This window comes from Halichoerus grypus, chromosome 12 (genome assembly GCF_964656455.1).
Source record: "Halichoerus grypus chromosome 12, mHalGry1.hap1.1, whole genome shotgun sequence".
In the NCBI taxonomy this organism is placed as follows: Eukaryota; Metazoa; Chordata; class Mammalia; order Carnivora; family Phocidae; genus Halichoerus; species Halichoerus grypus.
The window spans coordinates 27,032,149-27,052,406 of record NC_135723.1 but is presented as its reverse complement, the minus strand read 5'-3'; the positions used below and the strand labels follow the sequence as shown (position 1 = coordinate 27,052,406).

At 37.9% G+C, this 20,258-nt stretch overlaps 1 protein-coding gene and 1 non-coding gene across 3 annotated transcripts in view; both read left to right on the top strand.

Moving 5' to 3' along the window:
* CACNA2D1 (calcium voltage-gated channel auxiliary subunit alpha2delta 1) overlaps positions 1-20,258 on the top strand; it is a 512,722-nt gene that overhangs the window by 400,604 nt on the left and 91,860 nt on the right. The gene's annotated exons all lie outside the window — the stretch shown is intronic.
* On the top strand, positions 12,801-12,907 carry LOC118521644 (U6 spliceosomal RNA). The gene has a single exon (XR_004910219.1). It is a non-coding gene; the product is annotated as a U6 spliceosomal RNA (small nuclear RNA).

Sequence of the window (20,258 nt, the reverse complement as noted above, 5' to 3'; positions counted from 1 at the left end):
GATGGAAGTGAGCGATTTGTGCTGAGGTCATTTTGTATTGAACATAAAAGAAGAGATTTGTCTTTGAGACTTCCTTCACTGGAAGGGCACCCCTAGGAAAAAAGTAGTCTCGGGAAGCAGGTATAATTCCTCTGTTAGTCTGAACTCCAGGTAACTAGATGTATGATGTTTACGAAGAGGAACAGGATTTATAACTAAAATGCTTTTAGCAGGATATCACTGGCTGAGGGTAGCTACAGAACCCAGGATCAATGAAGCAAGACTTTATAAAAATGTCCCATAGGTGATACATGCAAGGAACTCTGCATACCTCCTTTGGAGACTTCTTTTCATCTGGGCCACATGTGTGTCTCCATTACAGTAAGGTATGGCCTGGTCTTTAGTTTCCTAGGGCTGCCATAACAGAATACCATGGATTGGGTAGCTCAAACTACAGAAATGTACTTTTTCATGGTTTTGTAGGCTGGAACTCCAAGATTAAGATGCTGGCAGGGTCAGTTTCTCCTGCTGCCTTCTTCCCTGGCTGGCAGATGGCTGCCTTATTGCTGCTTTAGATGGTCATGCATCTGTGCATCGACACTGCTGGTGTCTCTCCTTCTTGTATGGACACCAGTCCTAGTAGATGATGTCCTTATCCTAATAGCCTAATTATAACTTAACCACCTCTTCGAAGAACTTATCCTTGACTACTGTTACATTCTGAGGTACTAGGGGTTCAGATTTCAGCATATGAATTTGAGGGGACACAGTTCAGCCCATAACACCTGGGGAACCACCCTCAATGTCCAGATCTTTCTCTGCTTTACCTGAACCTTCAGCAGTCCTTTAGCTTGTCTGTATCCTTGACATTATTTCAGAAAACTTGATACTGCCTAAGATCTGATTCATCCTATTTTTATTTTACACTCTGCTCTGTGTTTTAGCTCAACACTTAACAAAATGTGAACAGGTAAAATATAATTTCTCAAATGATCAGAAAGGTAGTTATTTAGTTTCACTTGTACATAAGCGTATCATTGATTACAAAAGTATAACAAAAGAGAAAGTTGTAAAAAAAAAAAAAAAAAAAACATTAAATTCGGTATGGATTTGACCTATCTAGTGAAATTTGTATAAAACCAGCAGATATTAAGTAAGGTCATTGTCTTAAACTGGCTTCTTCCTGATTCTCACTCATGGATTCAAAGTGTGGTAGTTGATTTGGGACATGATCCCAGGAAACACTACAGTTAAAGGAGTATGGAATTGAGTCAAGAGAAGGAAGGAGGGAACCAATTAAAGGATCTCAACTTCATTTAAAGGAACTTTATCCTACTAAAGAATCCTAGAAGCTGTTTAGAATATGAACTTCAAAGTTATTCTGCTGAAAGCCCCAAAGAGCTGGGGCTTTATGTACCAGCCTTCCCCATATGTGGGCAAAATAGATTCTGGCCACAGGAGGGGAAACTGAGACCAGAAGTTATAGTTAATGGTAGTTAGAAACCTGAACAGTGTCCTCTATATCCAGTCACTGATCCTTAAAGATGGTGACTGCTCACAATTAAACAAGAAAACAAACAAAAACAGCTAAGAATACATCAGGAAGGTGGGCTGCTAATGTTAGAACAAAGTTCATAATTTATATTTATCTTTTTTCTCCTCTCATACCCTAATTTCCCCGCACACTTTGCTAACTCTGTGCCAGCAGGTTGATTAGTGAGATGGCCTGAACTTGAAACCCAGAGGCCTGTGAATCCAGTCTCTGTGTGTCCATTTCACAGTGGCTCCTGAAATTGTCCACAGTCTTCACTGAGCACGGAAGTGCTTGAATGAGTACCCTGAGTTTTACGCTTGGTTCTCCTTTCCCACATTATGTAGCAACAACCTTCGTGACAATCTCCTTGTCAGCTGGAGGTCTGCCAGTTGATTTGTTTTCTTGCATGTTGTTTTACTGGCTTGAGAAATCCAGAATATCGAGATAGTAGGTATAGATTTAGGAGGAGCACCACCTCACCATTACAGCCCCACATGGAAAGTAGAACATTTGTGTTCAGCAGAGCCTAAAGTTACAGAGACAGGGTGTACAAATTTTCCAAGCAGATCACTTTCAGTTGTGGTGAGAGATGATGTTCCTACATCCTTCCCTTGGTTCCCACACTCATGCATTCTACCTTTTTGGGGCAGAGCCAGTGTGGGGAGGGGCAACCTGATTTGTAGCATTTGCTAATTTTCATAATATAATCACTCCCACCTTGGTCACTTTCAAGCTACCTTATGTGAGGCTTTAAAGATTCCTGAAAATGATACCATTGTTTTTTCTTTTGTTGTTTTTTTTGTTTTTTGTTTTTATGAGCAGATACAAGTTGGTGCCAGCACATAATGAATATAGCACCATAGTTTAGAGTACATGTTATCTTCCCTGCATATTCTGCCAATACCTTCTGGTTCATATTAGGCAGATCTTATGTCTCTTTTGTTGAATATTCTCCCTCTTTCTCTCTCTCTCTCTCTCCCCGATTGTCTCTCTCTCTGTGTCTCCGTCTCTTTCCTCTGTCTCTCTCGTTTTTGTTTACCTGGAGCATAGACTTCTTTCCCAGATGGGACATTTTGAGACCTTACCTATTTGTTGCCTAGAGCCATGAGGGAAAATGAGATCAGATCTTCAGGAGAACACGTGTCATCTTATGGTGTTTAGGAATAGAAAAACTACTATCTTTTAGGTGGAAGAGGTTATTTCTGCTTATCCAGGGGGTATAGGGGAATCTGGAAGTTCACAGTTCTCAATTGTACCCATCTAGATGTTCTACACTTAGGGTCCCATGATTTGCCTATCATTGCCCTGACTTTTACATAGAAACCGGACAAGGCTATAATGCAGCCTTCTTTTTAAGGATGTGACTCTCAAAAGCACACACTATGCCTATTTCTGGCACACGTTGACCTCACAACAGGAGATGGGAATCCCTTCATTATTTGTCCTAGAAGTCTTGTGGAGTTCACAGTCTGCCTTCAGTTGATGGTTGGCTGACTTGATGTTACCATTTTCTTCAGTGAATATAACAACATCCCACCAACTCCAAACCTTTATGATTAGTATTGCCACCATATTTCTGAAATGGTAGGCGCCTCCCCTTCGATCTATATTGTGTTCCAGTCACTGCAGGTGAAATGCTTAGCATTTGTGATACTACAGCCTCTGAGGGGTTTTCTTGACTCTAGTTATGACTGGTATACAGTCACGTACTAGTGGGGGCTTTGTGGCCAAACAGCTGGTGAGTGATGAGTTAATTCTACAAGCCCATTCTGAGCATCTATCAACCTAGATTGGGTTTCCCCAGAAATGGTCCCCGAGACAAGGATTCGGTACAGATGGTTTATTTAGAAAGTAACTCTAGGAAATACTTAGAGAAATGTGAGAAGTTTTAAAAAAAGAACTAATAAAAGTTGGATTATCAAATAAGTTACCACTCTGAGTGAGTACCGCTTGATGCTCTGGACAGTTCTGAGAATCAGTACGGATTACGTGAATCAGAGTTTATCCCTTCCAAGGGGAAAATGTGCTGCAGTATTTAAAGTTAATGAGTGCTCCTGACAGACGTTAATTCCCTGGTGTTCCGAGGCCAACATATACACAGGCAGAGGGCTTACAGAAATTTCAGGCAGTTAAATTTGGGCTGCATGGAAATATGGACGGGATACCAATAGCATCTGCCTTAGCTAGAAACTAAACAGTGCTATTAATGAAAATGCTTTAAAAAGAATTTCTGATTAAACAGTAGAAATGGATTTGAATGAATTTTATGTTTTCAGCATTTAACTGGCAACTAATGATTCTTTCTTAATTAAGTCACTTAGATGGGATTGACATTGGGATTCTTAATGCCTGACAAGTCTTAAAGACCATTACTTTTCTTAAAAATATTAAGGCTTTTAAATGTGTATTGCTTTAAAGAAAATGGTTAACTAACTCCTTAAGAAATATAATTGCAAGATATTTCCTTGTGGTTTCTGTGAACCTGGTCAATAGACCTTGTTGGTTCATTGACAGTTCTTTGCAAATGCATACTTGTGTATCCTCACTTGATGTAGCTTGACTATGAAAGCTACAGGAGTATTCGCAAATGGAATATGGAGCTCCCAGAAAGAACTGGGAGTGCATTTAATCCGGAAATAATGTATCTCAATATCTCAAGTTAAAAAATATGAAAATAGTCAGTTATATATTCAAAAATAGGGAAGAAGAATGATATTGGAAAATGTACGATGCATGCAAATTGTAAGGCAAATAATGCAGAAAGATATTTGAAAGATGAAGCCATCATGATTTCCCACTTTATTCCCAGAGAAGTTTATTGCTGGTCTCAGCTCCTGTATATTGGCTTGTTTCGTTTAGATTAGTTACTTTAATTTGCTTTCATTGGTTATGGTTCTCATTTACCATAAAAAGATAGTTTTGTCAACTATACTCTGAATTTTTTATTAACTATATACTGTTGTTAATTTTATTATTTCAGAAAATCATTAGTACATTTTCATGATTGAAAAGTCACTGATTGGTTTTAAGTGATCTTATTATTCCAGCCATAGATTTGCCCTTCAGAAATAAGTATGAACAAGATCTCAGGTAGCTATGTGGTCATTGTTTATCTTATTTTGTATTAACCTTCATTAATCACAAGTCTTATGGAATTTTTAATGTTATTTTTTTAAACACTGCTTTTGTGGCAGGAACTGTTCTCTTTGTTTTCCACGGTAACTCATTTAGTCTTTATCACTACCTTGTGAGGTAGGTACTATTACTGTTCTTAATTTTACAGATAAAGAAACAGAGTTCTAGTATCTTTTCTAAGGGAGAAGACAGAATTGGAACACAGCCATCTTTGTTTATGAGTCTAGATGTAACCACAAAGTTATGTGACTGAATGCTGAGGAAAATATAAAATATATTTACTAATTTTTTTTAAGATTTTATTTGAGCGAAAGAGAGAGAGAGAGAGAGCACAAGCAGGGGGAACAGCAGGGAGGGGGAGAAGCAGGCTCCGTGTTGAGCAAGGAGCCCGATATGGGGCTCGATCCCAGGACTCCGGGATCATGGCCCGAGCCGAAGGCAGACGCCTAACTGACTGAGCCACCCAGGTGCCCCTACATTTACTAAATTTGTGAAATCTGGTTTATTTAAATAAAACTCCGAAATCTTGGAATTGTTAGAAATTCTAAGGTAGAATATGATTAGGTTATAAAAATGAAGAGAAATTGTTTTTAAATCTAAATTCATTTTTTTTTTTTTAAGATTTTATTTATTTGACAGCGAGAGAGGGAACACAAGCAGGGGGAGTGGGAGAGGGAGAAGCAGGCTTCCCGCTGAGCAGGGAGTCCGATGCGGGGCTCAATCCCAGGACCCTGGGATCATGACCTGAGCCGAAGGCAGACGCTTAATGACTGAGCCACCCAGGTGCCCCAAATCTAAATTCATTTTTAAAGAATGTTATTTTTGTTTTAGTGGAGGAATTCTTTCAGTAAATGTTTCTGTATTTTGGCTTGAAAAAACACATATGAATTGGATTATTTTTACAATTGCATATGAACACCTAAACGTTATATCTGGATTATACATTCTGCCTAACTAGTATATTTTCTTTTTTATGTATTTATTTACTTGCTTTATCATGTATCTTTTGCTCCTATCAACTTCATATGCTCTTATTTGCATTCATATTATATTTAATGTCAACCAAATTAACTTCGTAATTTAAAAGAAATTCTTCAGTTTTATTAGTTACTATGCTATATTTGGGGCTATAAAATGCCTGAGATTGATACATGTAAAGAGACTTAATTATTATACATCATTTTCGTAAAAGAAAAGCAAAAATATATTTTTGTCTTCAACAGATAGGCCTTTCTCATTAAATACAAATTTCATAATTTAATAATATGGAATTTCTAAGGAAAAAAACTCTTCAAAATGTATTTATGATGCCCTGGTGTATGTGTGCATGTGTGTATGTGTACACACATGTGCATGTATTTTTTTTTCCTTTTTTTCCTTTTTCTCTGAAACTGAAAGTCTAGGAAAGAAATGATAGAACTTTTAGTTTTTATAACTTCAGGGAGGCATTATATTAAGGCACTCAGGAAACCTGGTAGTGATTGTGTAATTAACTTTGACCATAATTTTTCCACAAAGCCCTCACGCATTTCTCTTCCTCCTCATACCAAAGCTCGTGTGAGTCATCCAAAGACTTAGGATGCAATCGATAGGGACACTTGCCAAAGTTGCCTAGAACTCCCAACTGAAAAATCCGCCATTCTCTCATTTTTAGGTTGATGTTTCTAAGTCTCTTAAAATTTTGTAAAGAACGGTAATTGTTATGCTTCAGTCACGTGTAAGATGTCAGAAGTATAGCCACATCATGTCCTAATGCATTCTTGATTATCTCCAGGGCCTTCCTTGTTGCAGAAGGGCAGCCCGCTGTTGGGCAGAGCTCATGGAAGCATTGTGTAGCTGTTTCCGCACGAATCGGGTTACATGCTTTGATGAAGCGAGTGGTAGATGATAGGGGCGGCAGTTCAATCACAGCACGTTCTGACTTACAGGCGTAATTTCAGACGTTGACACACTGAGTGGAATTTGTTTCTGAAAGTGAGGGAGTTTGACATTTCCAGAGTAAAATACCGCAAGCCAGTGGAGGATGAAAAGGAAGTGTGTGCCGATTATGAACAGTATGTGAGACGTTAACAATTGAAGAAAGACGGTCATGTGCTTCAGTAAAATCACAGATCTCGTTACTTAAGAATTAGATGCACATGTTGGGATGACGTGAAGGGTTTTCCAGTCCCATTTTCTTCTTGGAAGTTTTTCTAATATGTGGTCGTTAGAAAGTATAATCTTTGAACACTCACAAGAAAGAAATAATCCCAATATACTTCCTTATAATATCTTTGCTATTAGTTGTAGGAGAGCGCTTGTTTCAAGTAAGTTCTACTCGTTGCCCAGATTATAGCCACTCAACAGCAGTTCTGGAAGTGATGGTTTCTAAATGCAAGTGCAAGATGAGGAGTGAGGAGCCACAGCTATCCCAGCGGGAGGCTGGACAGGGATGACCACGATGTTATGCTGGTGGCTCACCTCTGCGTAAGTGACCTGCTTCCCACTCACCACAGACAAAACTACCTCCTTGATGGGCTGCTAGAATTGCAGAGAGATGACGCACAACCTTTGAGGCTCACTGATCAGCTTGCAGTTAGGATGAAATCTCAGGTACTTCCCAGTTTTTGACTTGACAGTTTAACACCAACTAGTGTCAGAGTGGAGGTTTGTTTAAATCTGAAATTACACTGTATCTGCAAGAAAGACGTGATTTGGGGGCGCCTGGGTGGCTCAGTCGGTTAAGCGACTGCCTTCGGCTCAGGTCATGATCCCAGGGTCCTGGGATCGAGTCCCGCATCGGGCTCCCTGCTCCGTGGGGAGCCTGCTTCTCCCTCTCCCACTCCCCCTGCTTGTGTTCCCTCTCTCGCTGTGTCTCTCTCTCTGTCAAATAAATAAATAAAATCTTTAAAAAAAAAAAAAGAAAGACGTGATTTGGGTTGTTCCTTTTCTCATGTGCTTTAAATTTTAGTTTTCCTTCCAAAATTGGCCCCGTGTGTTCCTAGACAAGGGAATGGTTTTCTTAGCTTAGAACATTTTTACTCTGCATATGATAGTGAGCACATTTGTACGTTGTACGTTGTCGCACAGTTTACATTTAAAAGTGATTTTTTTTCATCCTTAGAAAACAGGTGCTGTGCACAAATAAAGTAACAGCTACTTGGCAAGCCAGTGTACTTTTGTGACAAATGAATTCTAGGAGAGTAATTTCATTTCATGTCTTATAAAATCGTCATCATCTAGATTGCAAGAAATTTTTATGTGGATTCATATCTCATTTATGTCAATGAACAAGAATACTATAGTTTATACCCTTGCAACTTCAAGCGGGGCCTGTGGTCCACCAACACGGGCAGCACCTGACAGCCGGTTAGGCATGCGGACTCTGGAGCCCCACACCGAAGGGGTCAGAATCTTCACTGAGCATGCCTCTCAAATGATTCCTAAGCAGTGAGGAAACCGGAAGTCCCACTCGGGAGGTACATTTAGCAAAGTCCAGCAGGTATCTGTCTGGAGCTTCTTGTAACTTACAACGCTTATTACTGATTTAGATTTTTTCTTTAAGATTTTATTTATTTATTTGACAGAGAGAGACACAGCGAGAGAGGGAACACAAGCAGGGGGAGTGGGAGAGGGAGAAGCAGGCCTCCCGCTGAGCAGGGAGCCTGACGCGGGGCTTGATCCCAGGACCTTGGGACCATGACCTGAGCCGAAGGCAGACGCTTAATGACTGAGCCACCCAGGCGCCCCTACTGATTTAGATTTTAAGATCTTGGTATTTCATAACATTCCTAGCACTACGGATGTTTACAAATATTTTTATAGTGTAGCCATTTGCTTTTTGGAGGGGCGTATTAAAACAGGAAGGAGTAGAGTTAGGTTTCTTAAAAGAACCAAAGTTCTCTCTTTCTTATATACTTGATTTTTTTTTTTAAAGGTAAAGCTAGGTGCTTTTTAAAATTACCTTCATTTAAAAGATGCATAAAGAAAATTATGGGCTGTGAAGAGAAGACTCTCAAAGGACAAATTTAGAGATTATAATGACAGGGTACGTAATCAAGGTTATTTAGTTTTAAAAAAAGAGATTGCCAGAAGATAACTTAATTGCTTTGCAAGTATAAGGAAAGTTTATAAGAAGGTGTTGACAAGCATGATAAATATTTTTTCCATTAATTACATGGTACACTAAAGATAGTTTTTGGTACTTAGAAATTACATTTTCAGTTTTAGGAGTGGCAAAGTAATACTTAAGGTGAGGCAGAAGGAATACTTCTCTTTTGAACTGATCTGTTGTTTTGAAAAATATAAAAGTTAGAACTTACTTGCTGGGGCTTGAAGGACTGGGTAAAGAGTCCATGCCCAAGAAGCAGAGTTGTGTGTCACTGTTTACTGGGTAAAATTATTCGGGGTCCGTGTATTCATTTAATTATGAGAAGAGGTAGAGAGAGTGGCTTGGGCTGCCGTGAGTTGTCGGTTTAGCCGAGTTGCTCACAGTTACTTAAACTATCATATTTGCTCCTAATTATTTAGTAGGTTTAAATTCAGAAATTGAAACATGAATTGCTATTACCCTAAGGTACTTACTTGTAGAATGCATAGACTTTAACCTTAATCTGTGAATAGCAGAATCCCTTTCAGCACATTCCTAAGGTTCTAGAAAGCATTTTGAGAATTTTGAGGTCTCTGCTAGAGCTTGAAAACATGTACTAAGACCTGAGAATATTTTTTTGTTACATGTTTCATTGTAAGGGACTTTGTCATAAGGTGACTATTTGCAAGGTAAATTCTGTTATAAATTCCAAATACTGACATTTGCTCTTTCTCATAATTAATTCATCTTTCTAATGTTTTGTCCAATGTTTGTGCCCTTTAAAAATATATTCCAAAAATTTTTTTGCACTCCTCATGATCTCTCTCCTCTTTAATCCTGTGTTCTGTTGATAGGTATCTTCTTCATTTAATTTTTTTCTTTAGTTTCTACCATAATCATACTTTACATTTTTCTAATACTTATATTACTGAAATGTATTTTCAAATATACATATACATTTATATATATATATATATATATATATATATTTATATATTTGATTTTAGTGGAACTGAGTTAGGTTGAATATGTTGAATATAAGGTCTTCAACTCGTGTTGGTAATCCTTTTGTGGATCCCAAATGCTATTTCATATTGAAAAGAACTCATTGGTGATGTTACTAACTTTCCTTAAAAAACAGATTTGTTCTTTCTGTTAGGGGCGTGTCTTCCAGATATGCACAGATTAGAAATCATTTCTGTTTACCCTGAGTCTTGTTGCTTCCTGAGTCTAGATAGATGCATGCTTATTCCCCCACTTTGCTCAGATATTCGCTCAAATGCTTCCTTATTAGAGAGGACCCCCTTGGCCACCACATCTCCAGTACCATTCTAGTTTTTTTTATTTTATTTTTTTTTTTATTTTTTTTTTTAAAGATTTTATTTATTTATTTGAGACAGAGAGAATGAGAGAGAGAGCACATGAGAAGGGGGAGGGTCAGAGGGAGAAGCAGGCTCCCTGCCGAGCAGGGAGCCTGATGCGGGACTCGATCCAGGGACTCCAGGATCATGACCTGAGCCGAAGGCAGTCGCTTAACCAACTGAGCCACCCAGGCGCCCACCATTCTAGTTTTAGTTACACTATCACTTTAACTATTGTCTCTTGTCGATCACTTTACCTCATTTCCTTTCTTTGTAGCATTTGTCTCCACCTGATACTTTATATACATGTTTGTTGCTTATATTCTGTATCCCTGTACTCCCACCTCCCCACCAATGGATGGTTTTATTTTTCTTTGAGTATAGAGACACTGTCTGCTTAGCCGAAATGTTAATGTATATAGAAAAAATCAAGGCACATAGTGGGGCTTCTTCAATTGAGTATTTCTTTGTTAGTCATAACAGTGTGGGGAGAGGGCAAGTGCTACATAGTTGTCAGAATTTTATAAAAATTTCAGTCAACGATCAGATATTTTTGTGCTCTTCAGTGACAAGAGTCATCCAAACTTTATCTGTATTATAGCATCTCTTCTCCGCAAAGAAATTATATATGTATATTATCGTTCTCTCTGAGTTCTTTAGGCAAATCCAGCCAAACTCACAAGTGATCCTTTTTTCAACTAGGGAAGACATTCCAGGTAATCAGCTTCAGGTGCCATAAAAATATTGAGCATACTGGTCAGCATTGCATCATAATGTTGGTAAAGAGGAAAAGATCAAAGAGTATACAATCATTTAGTCATTTCATTAAAGTGTCATCCTTGGGAACTGGCATTCAAATTTCCACAGGGCTATGAAAAAAAACTTGTGATAGAAATCATGCTGATATGTTTATTATATCTTAAGAATCATGTAGGGGCGCCTGGGTGGCTCAGTCGGTTAAGTGTCCAATTCTTGATTTTGGCCCACATCATGATCTCAGGGTCGAGAAATGGAGCCCCGTGTTGGGCTCTGCACTGCGTGTGGAGCCTCTTTAAGAGTAGCCCCCCTGCCAAAATAATTTTTAAAAAAATTAAAAATCCTCTTAAAAAGAATGATGGAGAAAACCTGTACATATTTCTAGTTGGGCAAGTGTTGTGGAATCAGGATTACACGGTGGTTGATAAAGCCATGGTTGAGAAAGAAAATGTAAATATCAAGTAGAGATGAGCAAGGAAGCTTGGTACAAATTACTTTTGAAGCAAAAGAATAGTATACTCTCAATTGTTTGAAATTCTAAGTGCATATAATTAGGTTTAAAAGTTTTCTGTATCAAAATATAAATAGAATATTAAAATATTTGGGCTTATTCAGAAATTTACTCAACATTTCAACAAAAGTCAACAGACTGAGTTTTGGGCATGTCATGATTCAAGTTAATTGAGATATTTATTTAGGGGTGCCTGGGGGGCTCAGTTGGTTAAGTGTCTGACACTTGATTTTAGGTCGGGTCATGATCTCAGGGTTGGGAGATCGAGCGCTGCCTACTTCGGGCTCTGCGCTAGGCATGGTGCCTGCTTAAGATTCTCTCCCTTTTCCCCTATTCCCCCTCCCATGCAAGTGCTTTCTTTCTCTCAAAAAAAAGAAAATTGTTTGAAATATTTGTTTAAAAGTAAGAACACTTACCAGAAGTTCTGATGGGTGATGATTTATAATTTATAATAACAGGCAAACAAATTTTGTCTCAATAATGTTGTCATTAGCTTCACTTTTATTGATGTGACTTTCTTCTGACATTTACAGAATTCATTATTCCTTTTTCTTTATGTAATTCCTTTGATGGTTAAAAGTATCAGGTTTAAATTTTAAGATTTTAGAATTTGAGGGCCTTTCTAGTTGATCTAGTGAAGCCCCCCCTCTTTTTTTTTTTTTTCCCAGAAAGTAGGAAACTGAAGCTCAGAGGGCATAATTCAATCAGTTGTGGCCATTGATGCTTACTAGAGGCAGGGCTTGGGCTAGACCTGACTTTCCTAAATTGGATTAAAAAGTGGAAAATTATCAATTTTTTCATACAACAGGCCACAGTAAACATAAACCAGCAGCCAATGTTGGGGTACAGTAATATCAATTTGAGAACAAGAGTTTTCAAGTCCCATAGTGCAACTAACAAATTTATGGCATCTCTGAGTGTGCAAGGGTGATCACCCCTTCTGGTTTTCCCCGGACAGGGATTCACAATAGAAATTAGAATCCTATTCACAGTGTTTGCAAAACATCAGAATTACTTAGCAATACTTTTAATAATATATTTAGAATCTGCATTTGAGAAAAGAGAAAAGAATATGAGTTACACGTAGCAGAGTTGAGATAGAGATATATTAATACATGTGGAATTAATCACTCTTCTTGAAATAAAAAGGTAACTCGTGAGGATGTCACTTTGTCCAAAATTTATTGGTAAATGTAGTTTTAATTAGACAAAAAAAATAGTTCCAAAGTTCAACAGAAAGACACCGTGAAAGAAGCAGTGTGACAGAGTATGGCAGCTTATACTTTCTGGTATAAATTGAAAATGATGAGACTGCAGAGAGAAGAGCGTGTCAGGCGTTTGGGTTTGAAACAGAGCTCAGAATCTTGATCGTTGTGTGACTCTGGGAGCTTTGCTTAACGCTCTAAGTCTCATTTCCTCAACTGCATCATGGAAACTCTATTAAAACTAAAACCAGTGCTCACTTAGGCAACATAGATACTAAAACTGGAACAATACAGAGAAGACTAGCATGGCCCCTGCACAAAAGTGACATGCAAATTCGTGAAGCATTCCATATTTTTAAGTCTTAAAAAAAAAAAAAATACCTAAAACCATAAGCTTGGTGAAGATTAAATGAATTACCGCATGGTAAGTGCTTAGCCTGGTGCAGTTGTGATTCTCCATGTATGTTTGCTGATAGTTGTGTTATTAAGATTAAAAGTAAGAATTTGGTGAAACAATGGAAATAGGAAAGGAATAAAAAAAAGTTCTAGAAATGTATCCCAAATCTTAACTCATTATAAAGAAGGGATCACGGACCAGTAATTATTCAGTAAAAGGGAAAATTGGCTACTGGGAAAAACCCCTTAATGTAATTGTCCCTTCATACTATTGGGGGAATTCAGTTTCACCAAGACTAAACACTACAGTGTAAAATAAGCAAACAAAACCATCAAATATTAGTAGAGACTATAGATGAAATTTATCTGATTAATACATAGTTTTGTGAGCATAATATTTCAAGAAATCATAAAGAATAGGTTTAAAAATTAAAAAGTAAGCAACAAACTAGAAAAATAAGACTTAGAATTCACAAGAGTCTGAAAATTAATATATGAGAAAAAGTTTTACGTCGTTAGCCATCAAGGAAATTGAAGTAATTAAAAGATTGAAATAATCTTTTTACTTAGAATTTAGGAAATAAAAATGTTAAGTATTCATGAAAGTGGAGTGAGATTGTTACAAATGTAGTATAAATTGGCACAAAGTTTCTGTAAGGTAAATTGGCAATTGCTTAAAGGACCTTAAAATCTTTCTTAACGGGTATAATGTACATGTGTGTATGGATAAATGTTATCACCTACCTGTTTCTCTCAGTTTTAGGATAACCATCTTCTTTCCTTATAATATTTCTAGTTTTCAAATTTCCTATAGAAGTAGGAAAATCAAAATAAACAAAGTATTTCTGATAGGAATAAAACCTAACCGAGAGTGTTGAAGATCACACCCTCTGTTCACTTTGCTTTTATTTTCCTGCACCGCCCTCTGGTGCCCAACATGTGGTTAGCTTCTGATACCAGAATTGTAACCGACTAATACACAAAATTGTATTGTTAATTTAATTTAGGTAATTCATTTCAATTAACAATTTTTGTATAATATAAATTTGTTACATAAATTATTATATTATGTAAATAAGTCCACTCGTATTTTGTAATTTAAAAAAAATACCCAGGCTACTCCGAATTTGAGGTTTTTTTGCTGGTTATATACACAGTTTGAGCCTACCATTTTGTTTTTACATGCAAAAAAAGAGAAAACAGATCATTAAGACAAGTTCTAAGGAATAATTTAGATATTGAACAATTTTTCAGAAACCAAGAAATTATAAATTATGTCCTTTTTGCTCATTTAAGAATGTCTTATAACTAAGCAGTGTACAAAGTACCCTAAAGCAAGTCTGTCTTTGTAAGAGTTTAGACCACACATGGATTAGGGGAAGGGGTAAAAATTAGAGGCAAGCTGTATGGTCAAAGATTAAATGGGCCGTTTCTATTTCTCTGCAGTTCCAAGTGGAATAGTATCACCTTTGGGTTTCTTTTATCTTTAATTCTTAATGTTTCTAGAGGAAAACTACTTGAGCCCACTAACGATTTCAAAGGTGTATTTGGTGCCTTGTGAAAATGTGTTATGACATCCCATGAGGGCGCCATTCCTATACAAGGTTGCTTTCGAGGAACTTGATGCTTCTTTGACTTAACAATGTGCCAACATTGCATTTTTATCCAAGGTGGATTCAATGAGCAGCAGAGTTCTCTCTCTCAGAAACATTTTGTGAAGTGATTTCTTACTGAGCAGAGCACCTGAGAACAAAAATACTGTCTTTATAAAGCTAAGAGTTTAAATTACTTCATTTGAGAGGTTAACAATTTATTTTGGCACCGAAAGTATCTTTTAATATGATGTGTGTACTTGACTATGATATTTAATAGGAACGGTCTTTGGAAGCATTGACATTTACTATTCATGGTTATTTCAGAGACTGTTCAAATAATAAGTTAATGTTTGAAGGATACTTGTATCGTCCCGTTAGTGAACTTTAAAGCTCACTAAAGCTGATATCGTTCATCAGAATCTTTCTCATTAGTCTAGGAATCTGTTCTGATTTGAGCATACTAATGTTTTTGCTAAAATAATTTTTTAAATAATAGAGTTGTACTTGATTTAACGTCTACTATGTGCCAGACTTTCTAATAGGTTTTTACACACGTCTTTCTTTGGGTATTTTTTTTTTTTTAAAGGATTTTATTTATTTATTTGACAGAGAGAGAGAAAGCGAGAGAGGGAACACAAGCAGGGGGAGTGGGAGAGGGAGAAGCAGGCTTCCCGCTGAGCAGAGAGCCCGATGTGGGGCTCGATCCCAGGATCCCGAGATCATGACCTGAGCTGAAGGCAGTCGCTTAACCAACTGAGCCACCCAGGCGCCCCTTCTTTGGGTATTTTAATAGCATCTATTGAGACAGAATACTTACATGTATGAATATATAAGCTTAACATAGTATAAAGCTAAAATATTTCTACAATTATAAATCTGTAGCTTGATTTTGATCAACATTTCACACTGTCTTCTAATGAAACTCCATACATACATTTGTTAAATATTTATAGCATACTATTATTATATACCCAGTACCGTGGTTGCAGTGGTGGGATGGCAATTTTCTTTGACTATGTGGACTTGTAATCCAGTGGAAGAATCTATCAAGATACCATACAAAGAAGTAGGAAATTTTAATGGAGTTGTATTCTGTGAAAGATACATCTAAGCCTAGGAAAGCTTATAATGGGGTGGTTTGAGCTAGTCAAGAAAGGTCATGAAAGCCTTTTGTAAGGAAAGACTGTTAAGGAAGAGAAGTGTTGTAGGCAGAAGAACAGGTTATATGGAAGGAGGAAATGAAAGAATGGTCATTTGCTCGAGTAGGAATACAAAGTTCCACGTGATTTATACCCCAGATGCTTACCTTAACCCACACATCTTTCTGTCTCAGCATGCTAGCAGAGATTTTCTCAACAGTTCTTATAAGAGGCCTACTCGGTTGAATTTTCTGGGATTGGGAAAGGAATCAGTGTGGTATTAGTTTGGATTTCTGACTCCAGGGTAGTTAAATATACATTTAAAAAAAGCATTTTCTTAATAGGTGACAAAAGCAGGACTCCCTAAATCTATTTTCAATCACAATATACTATTTCAAAGCTTCGTAATACTGTATTATTAAGCTTTTGCCCTAAGGTTTTTAATACATAAGTGATTTATGTATTAAATATGTGGTTTATAAATTAAAATTTAGGCACTTGTTACCAAAGACTGCAACTTCAGCTTGTGAAAATAAACCTGTTCTTTTTGTCTGTTCTAAAAGCAGATGAGTGTAAGATGTCTGTGGAATATACCCTTACCGAATTTTAAACTTTTAAAATTTCTCATCCCTTTCCTAGGAGAATAAGATTTGCTATGGGGACTTGCACTTTGTAAGCTATTGCTTCCCCTGCATTATTTATGAGTTTTATTATGAGTTTAATCGTAGTATTTCTGTTATACACCACTGAATTTGTATTTAATGAATTGAATTTACATTTAATCAGTTTGTGTTAAAGTGACTTAATGAGATGCTTCATTTTTCTGTGTTAAAAGCAGGTCAAGGCCAACCGAAAGACTCAGGGCAATACATTATTTAGTGCTCCTTTTCTGCAAACTTGTAATTTTATCATGATTCACGGTTTAACTAAACCAGTTAATGACATTTCCTGTAACCATTTTTAATAATTCTCGAAGGTCAGACATTCTACTGTTGATTCATTGGCAAACTTTTTTTAACTTTCTAACATGGGAATGCTCACGTTCTTTTGTTTTCAAAATGGAATATGCAGAATAAGATTGTGTCAGATTATCAAGGAATGGAATAAAAGAGGCAGTCGAATTTAGAACTGAAGATACCACGTTTCCAATGTTTGAATTTGTGGAAAACAGCAAAGAAACATATTGGAGCCTTTTACTCCTATATATAATGTACCTGAAAATAGTGTTCAAAGTAAAAACAAGAAAGAACTCAAATTATCTGTGCAGGATATTTTCCTTCTTGTTTTATCTCCACTCTCTCCAAACCTTCCATCTCCTCCCTTTATCTTGATTGTGGCTTTTGTCCTCGGTGAAGAGCAAGGCAGACAGTAACTGTCACCTTTCGACCCCAAATCTACGTATACACCCAGCAGGTCTGTACTCAGCTCCCACTCATCCTCCCTGGAGCAGTGAAGTCGATGCCTGTTCAAGGGTCACTCCACACGCCGGCTGTCTGTCTCTCTCCACTTTCACAAGAACTTTATATTTCACCGCTTTTCTCTTTCCTGCATCTTTTCCTTCCTCCACTCTTCAATATCAGTCCTCTCTTGCTCTAGTGACCCTGCACTTCAAGGCAGCCTTTCTCCTTGACCCCAGGTTCACCCTTACAGGCACCCCGCCCCCCTCTTTTTCTTCTTTGCTTCCAGCCAAGGTGCTTTGAGGACGTGCCTCTGCACTGGCCGCCACTTCCCATGTGCTTCCAGGCATTCCGGTGGGCCCCGCCCCTCCCCAACACTGACCATGTAACATGGATGACTCCCGTGGGCACTTTGAGTTTTGCATCTTTGTCTCTGAACTGCTATGAACTGTCTTTCTCCCTGAGACTTTTTTTTTTTTCTCTCTCTCTCTCATCATTCCAAACAGCCCAGTCTCCTGATTTCCTTCCTGCCTCCATGGGAACTTATTTCTACCAAGTTTTCTTAGGGACTCCTTTGACTACTTTCCTTTTATTTATATGGTTTTATACCAAATTTCTATTCTGAAACCTTCTATTTTATTTTTAATCTTTAGCCAAGACTTCTTTTGAGCCTCATGCTTTAAAATTTTTATTTATTTATTTGAGAGAGAGAGAGCACAAGCAGGGGGAGCGGGAGAGGGAGAGGCAGACTCCCCACTGAGCAGAGAGAGCCCCATGTGGGGCTCGATCCCAGGACCCCGGGATCATGACCTGAGTTGAAGGCAGATGCTTAACCAACTGAGCCACCCAGGCGCCCCCAGCCTCATGCTTTAAATGTTACGATTGCCTGACTTCACCATTTGCATGTCTCACTTATATTGAAAACTCAGCCTCATTTGAACTCTACTTCTCTTGTCTCTTCCTCAAGTACCCACGAGCCCATCACTCCTCTAGTCCTCCGGCCATCCTAATGTCTGTGTCAGACACCTGCAGGGCATTCCTGATAAGAGGCTCTTACTCAGCAGCATCCCTGGTCCACCACCACACGCTGTGGATTCTTCCTCCCAATCGATGTACAACCCCTCCTTGTCTCCCAATCTCCACAGATACCAAAGCCACTTACTATGTTGAGCTAGATTACTGTAATAGCCTTCAAATTATTTTCTCTCCTTTGAATTTTGTTCACCTTAAATCCATTTCCCAAATACCAGCTTGCATGATCTCTTAAATTTTTACATTAAATTATTTTGTATGTGGCTTAAAATCTTTCTGTGACTTGCCATTTGACAGAAATTCAAAGTGCAGTTCTTCAGCATTTCTGTTAGACCCTGCATGATCTAGCCCTGCCTCCCTCCCTGAACACATTTTATGTCATTTTCCTCACTCATGTGTGACTGAGCTAAACTCTCCTTCTTTATACATCCCTAAACGGCTTCCCTTTTGTTGTTCTGTTTGTCTGGAATGTTCTTCCTCCATAGTCTTCAATGAAACATTTCTCTGGAATCACAGGAAATGCCATTTCTCATGCGAATTTTCCCCTGACTGCTCACAGTCCAAAATGGAACCCACTTGTGATATTGTCTCCTAGGGAATAATGCTCTATTGCTTTACAGAACTAATCATAATGTATTGTAATATGTTAGTTAGGAGGCTCTGCAAGAATAGTTAAAATCCCAGACTCTTACGTCACAGTGCTAATCTGATCCTGACTCTGTCTTATGTGCCGTGTAACTACGGGCAAGTTCTCTAACCCCCCAGCACCCACGTTTCTTAGTGAATAGTAATAATACGTATCTTGTAGGGCATTTGCAAGGAGGAAATGGTTAATATTTGTAGAGTAAATGCAACCATTTATAGTTTATAATAGGTTTATAAGTTTATAGTAGGCACCAGATACGTGCTTACATACATACGTATGTATACGTTTGTGCATAATTTACTTAACGCCTGAAGACACAAAACTATCATCTGCCACAATTCTTGACCTATGACAGGCTGATAGTAAATATTTGCTTATTGAATTGATGAAATATGCAGTGTACCTTATAACTAAGCTTCATTGATTTTCAGAGAAAAAAGGAATGATTGTTATATTTGTAAGAATATGTGATCAGTTATAAAATTTATATTTTGGTTTGTGATCCACCTATTAAAATTGTTTAATTATGTGTTTTTGAGAAAATCTCCAACATTTCATCTGGCCAGCCTCCTACGTTCTAGCAGGCATGGTTTTATTTTTTCCTCATTTTGCAGATGTGATACTCAGCCCCAAGAGCCTCAGGGGCTCATACAAATAGCAGAGTTAATAAATGATGGGATGTTTCCACTTACCTCAGTGTCCCGGATCTCACTGCAGAACTCAGTGTTCTTAGCCTTTTTGGAAATAACCAATGAACTATGTGAATACTTTTGATAGGATGAGTGATATTTTTGGGTGATAATTCTTAAATTTTCATGTTGGGGCAGGCATTAGAGGTTGACGTTCTGTCCTCCTGCAGCTTCCTAGTTGTTCAGGGCTTCATCACTTACAGCAATCCCTGTCTGCAAGGTCTGCTTGTCCTTGGCCTTGCCTCCATCATTCCCTCCATCATGCCTTCTGTATACAAGCTCTCCAGCGAGCAGTTCTAAAAGGCCACCTGTTGTTCCTGATTCTTTCACATTACTTTCCTGGGTTAACCCTGGTAGAAAGATTGTACCATCACATTTCAAGATTACTAAAACTCTGTTCCTGTCATTGACTTTACTGCCTTTCCACCTAGCTTTTCCTTGTGAGAGGTAAGCAAGTGGTTAGTTTGTCCTTGAACCTTCCCAGGTGTCACCATATCATTTCTGGATTCTGAATACATTTCATTGTTTGTTGGCTTTTTTTTTTTTCTCTCTCTCTAAAGGCTCCGAAAATTTGAGAGCTGAAAGGGACCTTACGTAATTCAAGTCCTAAATTTATAATCAGAGAAACTAAGCTTCAGGAAGGTGAGTGACAGGCTCAGGGTTACACTAGGAGTTGGGGGCTCAGATGAAAATTGCTGTTTGAGCCTTAGTGCACTTTTGTTACCAATTTACTCACTTTATGAAAGAGAAAGCGGCGCAACAGGACTGGGACGTACAAACCACACATTCAAATAAAATGATATGATTGATTTTT